Raw genomic sequence first — 10,240 nt, 5'->3', positions numbered from 1 at the left:
GGTGGCGAAATCAATGAAGGAACTTGCTTACCAGTCACCGTAAGGTTGGGGAGAATCGGCTTGAATCGTGTCAATTTAGGCAAGTCTACTCCAGAAACTGAGTTAATTAAAGAATCAGAAACGATAAATTCATGCTCATCAATATCGAAAATGCCTTTAGCTAGAACGCTTTTCAACTCGTCCTCATCCCCTAATTCATAAACATCTTGAACAAAATTATCAATTACATCAAGAGTAAACAGGAATTAATATCAGTGGGATATCTCATAGCATCAAATATATTAAATTTAATTATCTCACCATCAAATTCCATAGTTAAATTCCCTTTATGCACATCAATTTTCATTCTAGCTGTCTTAAGAAAAGGTCTTCCTAAGAGTAAGGGCACAACAATCGAATTATCATTAGGTCCCATGTCTAAAACATAAAAATCAGTCGGAAAGACTAACTCATTTACTTGCACTAGAACATCTTCTAAAACGACATCAGGGTAGGCATTACTCCTATCTGCAAGTTGAATTATCAGTCCTGTGTCTTTTAATGCACCTAATTGGACCCTATCGTAGATACTCCTAGGCATGACATTTATAGAAGCTCCTAAATCAAGCATAGCTCTATCAAGTTTAAGGTCTCCTATCTTACAAGGTATCGAAAACATTCCTGGATCTTTACATTTAGTAGGAAGTTTCTTTTGAAATACCGCAGATGCATTTTCGCTATCTTACAAGCTAATTCTTTTAAAAACTTAGCATATCTAGGCACTTGTTTAATTGCATCAATCAATGGAATATTAACTTGTACCTTACGAAACGTCTCAAGGATTTCGGCATTGACGTTGTCTGATTTTTCCTTCCTCAAGCGCTGTGGAAAAGGAGCTTTCGGCTTGTAAGATCGCTGCTGGTCATTAACGTGTAAACTTCCTTCTATTTGAGGCTCAAAGGTTTGTGCCTCATGCTCAAGATTTGTTGCATCGCGCGAAACAGTAGACTGTGGTAGGTGTATTTTTTCTGCCTTTCTTGGGTCGGCTTGTGATGATTGTGAATCAGCCTTTGGCATGGCTAAATTTTCCTCTGTTCTATTACCAAATCGAACCCCTTTTACCTCAATCTCATTCTCCTCCTTGCTGTTTTGGACCTTTTTCATTATGGGTCTTAATTCCTTCCCACTTCGTAAAGTTACAGCACTAACATTATCCTTTGGATTCGCCACTGACTGTGAGGGCAACCGGTTATTTACTTGTGCTTGCAAATTCCCAAGGTTAACGTCGGTTGATGAGACTCTAGTTTGCAGTTGCTTAATGGTTGTTTCTAAAGCTTGGAATCTACCATCAGTCTCCTTCTTTTGGTCAGATATCATCTTCATCATTTGTTCAAGCATAGTATGGGTCTTGGTTTCAGCACTAAGGTTTTGATGGTTTGGTTGTGACATATTATATGGTCGGGAATTTTGCTGCTCAAATCCCGGAAGTGTGGCTCGGTTTTGATATCTAAGATTTGGGTGGTCTCTCCATTCCTCATTGTAAGTAGCCGAGTATGGATCATACCTTCTCTGATTTGGAAAGACGGCGTTAGTTTCCCCTTCCTGTAATGTCGGACACATATCTGTGGTATGTCCTTCTAAACAACAAATGCCACATAGTGAAGCTTTTGCATTACCTCCAGTCATCAACTTACTTACCATAGCTGTTAAATTAGCTAATTGAGCCTCCATCATACTCGACTGGCCCTCATCCATTCGTTTACCCAAGTCGGACCTCCTGAGACCGAATTGCTGTGTATTTTGCACCATATTAGTGATCAAATTTTGGGCTTGCTCCGGAGTTTTATAAACCAGTGCACCTCCGCTCGTTGCATCAATCATTCCTTGATCTTGTGGCGTCAACCCCTCATAAAAATATTGTACTAAAAGCTACTCACTAATCTGATGCTGCGGACAACTCGCACATAGCCGTTTAAATCTTTCCCAATACTCATATAGTGACTCACCTACCAGTTGCTTAATTCCACAAATTTCCTTCCTAATTGACCCTATCCTTGATGCCGAAAAAAACTTCTCAAAGAAAGCTTTATGTAACCCCATCCAAGTGGTGAATGAACCTGGCGGCATATAATATAACCAGTCCTTCGCCAATCCTTGTAACGAGAAAGGAAAAGCTCGGAGCTTGACTTGTTCCTCTTCAATGCCATCTGGCTGCATAGTTGAACAAGTAATTATAAATTCATTAATATGTCGATAAGGGTCCTCACCTGGTAATCCATTGAATTTTGGCAACAAATTCAGGAATCCCGAATTAAGCTTTAATGGCCTATCAAGGGCGGGATAAGTGATAGATGGTGGTTGTGCAGCCAAGTTAGGTGCAGCCAATTGCTTCAAGGTCTGGTTGGCCATGTCGATGTCCTCTAAATCGTTAGGTTCAATGTGTGATTCGGCTTGCTGATCGGTAATGTTAACAGGGAACTTCAATGTTCGTCGTCTGCTCCTTAATAACATATACTAAAGGGACTAATCTACCTGCATAAAAAAAAACAACAAAACAAAATGAGTTCTGAAAATCAAATAGATTTGACTACATTGCTTCCCCGGCAAAGGCGCCAAACTTTGGTAGCTTTCGTTTACGACTACCAAATTTAATCGGCTATTCAACCAAAATTAACTGGTAATATAGAGTAAATAGGGAATCGTCCCATGAAGAAGCTTGCGTCAAATCTATTTGAAGAGATGACTAATGAAAAAAAATGCATGCAAGAAAGAAAATAATGGGGGGTTATATATATATTTTTAAAACAAAAATTGATCTAAGTTGCGAATAAGTTTTGGTTCAAATTGTGTATGCTGAAAATTTATCAAGAGAAAGAATACTTAGTTATCGACGCCTTAATCCACCAAGCACAAGTTCTTTGTGACTTTAAATTATTTTAATAGACTAAATTAGCAGCAAGACTGAAAAATCACTTACGAAGCGACTTCCTATCTCTAGTAAATTTTATTCAATTACAAAACATTCATAATTGAGAATATTCCTTTAATTAACTATTCGTTAACCAATTAAAGGTGCATTAAGTATTTTAGAGACTTCACCTTGCATTAATCAAAGAAAAATCCTCCAGCGGCTTCTAAAATTAAATTCGTAATTGCTCTAATTAGCTGCAGGCCAATTAATCATCACCAATTCTAAGTCTAATTGAGAAATTCGATTACTCAATTTTCACTTAAATGATTATAAGAAAATTCCTAAATTAAATAGTTGATCAATCTAATTGATTTAGAAAAACTTCTCTGAACATTAAAACGACCAATTCAAGAATGCCAAATTCGAATTCAAAACAAAATAAAATTTCAAATTCCTTGTGCGAGGTTTCATAAGTGTCTAACTAAGCGTAGTAATTTAGCCACTCATAGCAAGTAAAACAAAACCAAAATCAATTGTAAACAACATGAATTACAAATCGAATCTTGGAAAGAAAAAAATTCCTCAAGTCGTCGAGCTTCCCTTCTCTCAATTAGCTGAAACTTTGGGCTGCTACTCCAACTGCTTGATCGGCTTTTGCTGGTCCAATCTGAGATTCTGCTTGCTCGAGTTCTACGCTCTCCTGCTCTGTTCTCTCCTTTTTTTTAGCTGCTGGTCACCTCTATTTATGGAATAATAATAACCTCTAATAATTCAAAATAAAATTTGATCCTATCCCCCTTTATCCTAGCTGAGCCCGTCGCATAAAAATAGCTTCAGCCTACTAGAGTTTTACTTTAATTAAACTCTTTAAGGCTGATTTGATTCCCTTGTTTCTATTAGAGTCGGCCACCGCTAGCAAGAAGGAAATTGAGAGAATTAATAATAATTCCCTTGCTGATTTTGTCGCATGTTTGGCCTGCTGTACTTCTAATTGGACCGAATTTTCCTCTTTGTCCCAATGACTTTTGTGGTAAATTTGGTCACTTAAATTTTATATTTTGATCATGTCAATTTAATTCTTCCAAACCAGCATGTCATCAACCTTCATCTAGCAGCTTTATTCATGAAAATTAATTCTAAATCGAGCTCATACGGACATCAAAATGTTCCTTACTTGCGCATGAATTAAAATTAACATTAATTTGTTAAATTGGAGTGAAATTAAATTATTACGGCATGGCATGTACTTAATCAATTTAAGATAAATTATAACTTAATTGACCAAAGATTAGTCAACAATTTAAATAATTTAATTGAATAAGTTAAGCTCAAAATTGAACTTAACAAACGCCACCTACTGTTTTTGCATTTTCATTCAAAAACCTTCAATTCCAAGCAAACCAATTCAAAACCACATTTTTACCTTATAAATGACCAAATGAGTAGTACTTAAACATTTTTAACATGTCCAAAACACACTTATATCACATTCAAAACATCAATTCCATACAACTAACACAACCACCATCAATAACATTCAACTAACATATACATCACTTATTCTTCCAATGTTAAAAATTCTCACTACTGAAACTATTTTTCAAGTCATACCAGATACACACCTATGTTATTTTTCTTTTTCATTATTCACATTACAATTGTGTTACCATTCATGAAGTAATCCTTAATTACATCATAGTAATTCTATGTTGCATCCATATGTATACAATAAGCATATAACTTAACAAGCACTTGCTAAGTTCATGTATATATTTCATTCAAGATGCCATCACATATTTTGTACCTTAATCAACATATGAAAGTTCTAAGTTGCATACCCATATATAAATACATCGAACATATACCATTGTAAGGCATCAATACAACTCTTTAAGTATAATTATTGCATTATATTAACAAAACTTAGCCTATTAGGTACATCCCAACTAGGCTCAAAAGTCAAAAATGAACAAACACTACTGAGATTGGGATTCTTAATTGGATATCGAAGTTGATGCTCAGGAAAAACACAAATTGAACCTAACCTACACACAGAAACCAAACCGCACGCTGAGTAAAACACTTTGTGGTAACCTATGATTCAAGATAAATAATGATACAAATGCATTGTGCAAAATTCAGTCCCAATCAATATCAAACCATTCCATATGTATATGATACCTTCACTTCTATAATGGTACAAGTACAACTATGACTATACATATAAGTTCACCAACTTACCAACCATTTCGTAAATTATTAGATTCATTTCAAGGCTAAATAGAGTTCAATCAATTTCATATATCTTCATCCTTAGTATATATATTACTAATACATATATTCAGTCCATACTTTCATTTCAACAATTCGAGCCGATCAGATCCTTCATAATTTAAAATAGCCATTGGGCTCACTTTTCATTTCAATTTGCATAGTAGCATATATCATAATTCCATTTCATTCCATATTCATTTATCCAATTCATAATTTTTGTTATAACCCTACTAACCAGACACAGACTCAGTCAAATACATGGATCTGTCACCCTGGGTTGATTGGCAATGATGACGCTATAACGTTACATAGTACAACTCTAGATTGCCCAACAAAAATAATTTTATCAACTTGATCAATTAGTCGCCCTGATTTCCTGGAAACGATGACTCAATGCATAACATATACCGCCCTAGATTGCTCGACAATGATGGTTTTACTGAGTACTTTGATCTTATGGCATGCTAGCTATACCTGACACAATCCGAACAATTAATAGGGTAGCCAATTTCTATTTCATTACATATAATTCAATAAACATTCCAATATCCACAATCCACCATCATTTTACAAATTTATAGAATTCATAACATGTTTCAGCCATATTACTTATCAATTATTACAAATCAAATAAATTGAATTTCTTTTACTTTATTCAATTTAGTCCCTATCTTGATATTCAATTTTGAATATACCAAATCAGCTCAATTAACCATTACCGACTTACCTCAACCATGTATAATGTGAAATAACATGAAAATGCAACATTTAATTAAGTCCCAAATCATAGAAATACAAACTAAAAATTCTGAGCTATTCGTTGTCGATTTTAGCTTTTCTTTTCCCTCTCGAGGGATCCGGATCAACGTTAGCTATGAATTAACATAAACATACAACACCATCACTATTTAACCAATTTCACAATCAATTGCCATTTTATACAAAAATTTCAATTTATTCAATTTAGTCCCTAAAATCGGGACTAACATAACTTTCAATCTAAAACTCCAAATTGAAATCAATTTCCACTATTAACCATTAGGGACCTCCTATTTCTCATTTCTTTTGTCAATTTTTCAATTTAGTCATTTTAGTTCATAATGTACGAAACTATTAATAAACGTCATAATTTAGCCTTTTTTCACCTCTAAGCTTAAAATCTATCAATTTAATACCTAAAACTTCAAGAAATCAATCTAAAACTTTAAAATTTTTACAAACTGGCACATGGGACCTATGACCTCAAAAACATAAAAATTAAAAAAATGGACTAAATTGGATATACCATTAGGGCCGAAGCTTTCAACGTCCTTTAGGTTTTCTTCTTTCTTTAGGTTTGTTCAAAATGAAGAAAATGAAGGATATGTTTCCTTTTTCTTCCACTTTCTCATTTTTATTATTTCTTAATTAGTTTTAATTTAACTTAATTTAATATACTAAAACTTAAATTATTTAAGTTAATGCCCTTTAATTAACCAGACAATACTATATATACATGATATATTTGCTAATTTAGACCTTAGATTAATTTCAATTTAAGTCCTCAATTCATTTTTCTAATTAAAAATCTATAGCGATTAGACTTTACGATTTAATTATTGGGCCCAATTAAATGCAGTTTCAACTAAATTACTTATCTAAAATTCAAATCACCTATATAATAATTCCGTAAATATTTATTAAAATATTTACGGACTTGATTTACGAAAATGGGTCTCAAAATCGCATTTTTCGACACCACTAACTTTCGGGTCGTTATAGTCGTAATCTCTATATCATCAACTATCCAATACACAAGCACACATATGACTCTATTGGCATGCCAACTATATCCTATACATTTATTAAGTTCACATGGGCATTAATCATTCATATCGCATATACAGAACTTGTAACTGTCACATATCAATTTCTGAATCCTGTCGATTGAATCAAAACATGAGTCACACATACAATGAATGATACGTTTCAAGATCTTTGCCATTATTATAGTTACAACCAATAGATATAACATCAGTACCTATCTCAATTTATTTCAATTCAAATCACATTGACTAGCTATGTATGCCAATTTCCATCAAAGCTTAACTTAGGTTCAAGCATTGATATAATGAAATAAACACAACAATACATATAACACAAGGAAAGGTAGTAACTTCCATATGAACTTACCTTTTTTAAAATACAAAACGAGTAGGCCTTTCAAGGCTTATTCCGCAATTTTTGCTTTTCCTTTACAAGCTCCATTTTTATCCAATTCCGGTTCTATATAAATATGTAGATTTATACCCACCATTATCATATGTTATCACACAATGGACATTCAATGGCTTACAAAAACAATTTCATGAAATTCACTATTCAAATTAATCATTTTTCCAATATATACATAATTTTTATTTTATTCAATTTAGTCCCTAAACTCGGGATAAGCATAATTTTGGATTCCTAGCTCTAGATTAAAATCAGATTTGGAATTCTTTCACTAGGGACCCTATAATTTATATTTCTAAAAAAATTTTATGATAGCTTTATATTTATTCAATTTGGTCCCTAATGTTATAAAGCTATCGAACAAACTTAACTAACTGTACAATTTAGTCCTTTTCATGATCTAAGCTTAATATCTACCAATTTCAAGCCTATTTCATCAATTTATCAACAATGAAAACTTTATAAAATTTCAAAATTTGATGAAATTGATACATGAGCCAGCTAAATTGTAACAGCTCGTTTTCAGTGAAATCGAAACAGTAGTTTTGGGACCACAAATCCAAGTCCGTAAGAAAAATTATTTTAAAATTATTTTATAGTCTATCGTATAATATGAATATTGTATAAAAATTTTGTTAAGAAAATTTTACCAACTACATGATTAATTGATAAAAGGACCAAATTGCATAAAATGAAAAAGTTGAATTCTAGTATCTAAAAGGATTAAATAGCTATGGAATTAAAAATTGGAGGTCCTTGTATGGCAAATAGACCATTAATAGGAGTTACCAGATAATTTTGATGATTCATCCATGGAAAATTAGAAAAAGAAAAGGATAAAATTGGAAAGATGATAAAAAAAGATGATAAATAATAAAATAAAGAAAATATCATCATTTTATCATCTTTTTTCCCAAATAAAATATGAAAACCCTATACATGGAGGATTGAAGAAAGAGAAAACTTATTTAGCCTAATTAGGTGAGTATTCAAGTCCCGTTTTTAGTAATTTTTATATTTCTGAGATCGTAATAGCTTAATTTAGCTATCTCGGGGATTAATTTGCAAAGTTATTAAAGTACTAGGGTTTTTACATGGATGAATATGCATGAATTATGAAATTTATGGTAGAAAATGGAAGGTTGTTGATAGATAAATAACTTTTGTAAAGTGAGTTTTGATGAAATTGTGATTTAGGGACTAAATTGTAAAGATATAAAATTCATGGAAAAATTCTAAATTTTATGAATTAAATGGGCTGAAAATGTTACATGTAAAAATTGGCTAGGCTTGGAATAATGATTAAATTGCATGAATTTTATTTTCCGAGCCTAGGGATGAAATTGGAATTAATTAAAAGTATAGGGGCAAAATGGTAATTTTTCCTAAGATGTGAATTGGATTAAATTGAATATGAATTATGTTAAATTGATATTAAATTCATTCGTATAGATTTGGATAGATCAAATACGGAATTGGATCAAGGAAAAAAAAGTATAAGATTAGTAGATTTTACGAACACGAACACTGGTCGAGGTAAGTTCGTGTAGCTAAATTATGTATATTGATACGTTTGGATTTAATGTTGTATATGTGAATTATATAAATTCCATATGTATGAAATTGATCACAGATCTGATAATGCCCGATAAATAATAATTCTCGTTTGGATAAATGAGATTCAATGGATATAGGGTTCCCAAATTGGTTGTGGTCCTGCATATGCTGCAGACACACCACAGCTCGAAAGAGTGACTCGTTAATTACTGTCTCGAGCTTCCCGTTATATGGTTCTTGCGAGCTTCTCGTTAATAGCTCTTCGGAGCATCCCTGTTGACACCATTTTTTTGATAAAACTGGGTCGACTTAGATTTTGAAAACGAAAACGAACACGAGAGTCGCCACCAATATTTTTTTGATGAGGTGTGATCGGGTCACCTCAAAAAGTTGTTATTTTAATAAACGATTTGATTTATTAAAATAATAATTTCGGTCTATAGAATTTCGAAAAACGGGTTCGGGAGTCGATTATTTACGAAGACGGATTAGCACCCTCGTAACGCCCAAAATTGGTACCTAGTTGATTAATCAGTGTCTTAGTGTCGAAGATTGAAAACTTTAAAGAGATTTAAAATACGATCCTTTATTGAAATGTTAAAAATTTTCGGGAAAAGGACATATTTCACGTTAATTGAGAAAGAGAATTATATCCAATAAGTAAGGACACAATGTATTTAATTCCCGATGCATGAATGAGTGCCAAAAGTTTACTTATTTAAAAGATATTTAATTATCTCATATTTTAAAAAAAGGGGTCATGCCCAATAAGTTAGGACATGATCTTTTCTTAATTCCCGAGATCGTTTAAAACTTGAGAAAAAAAGGGATCATGCCCAGTAAGTTAGGACACGATCTCTTCTTAATTCCCGAGATCTTTTAAAACTTAAGTTTGAAAAGATTCGTGTATTTAGATTTATTGTGAAAATCGAAACCCAGTAAGTTAGGGTACGTTCTCGAATCTAAACACGAGATTTTGCTTATTCAAAAATCATAATTTATGCATTGAATAAAATCACGAAATAGTAGAAATAAAACATGATGTTAATACTCGTAACAAAACAATAATGAATTCGATAATATGAGTATGAAAAATATGAACAATCATCAAAAATGAAATAAATAAATAAATATAAAAGACAAATCAATCATATAGTTGCAAGTAAATAAGTGAATAGAATTAAAACATTCTTTCAAAATAATAATGAACATGTAAATAACAATAAAGAAAATGAATACAATTAAAAATGTAAAAAAGGTATATATGTATGTATATGGATATAAATTAAAAATATGTATGTATGT

Source organism: Gossypium hirsutum, chromosome D01, assembly GCF_007990345.1.
Source record: "Gossypium hirsutum isolate 1008001.06 chromosome D01, Gossypium_hirsutum_v2.1, whole genome shotgun sequence".
In the NCBI taxonomy this organism is placed as follows: domain Eukaryota; kingdom Viridiplantae; phylum Streptophyta; class Magnoliopsida; order Malvales; family Malvaceae; genus Gossypium; species Gossypium hirsutum.
Note: the sequence above shows the minus strand (reverse complement) of the source record.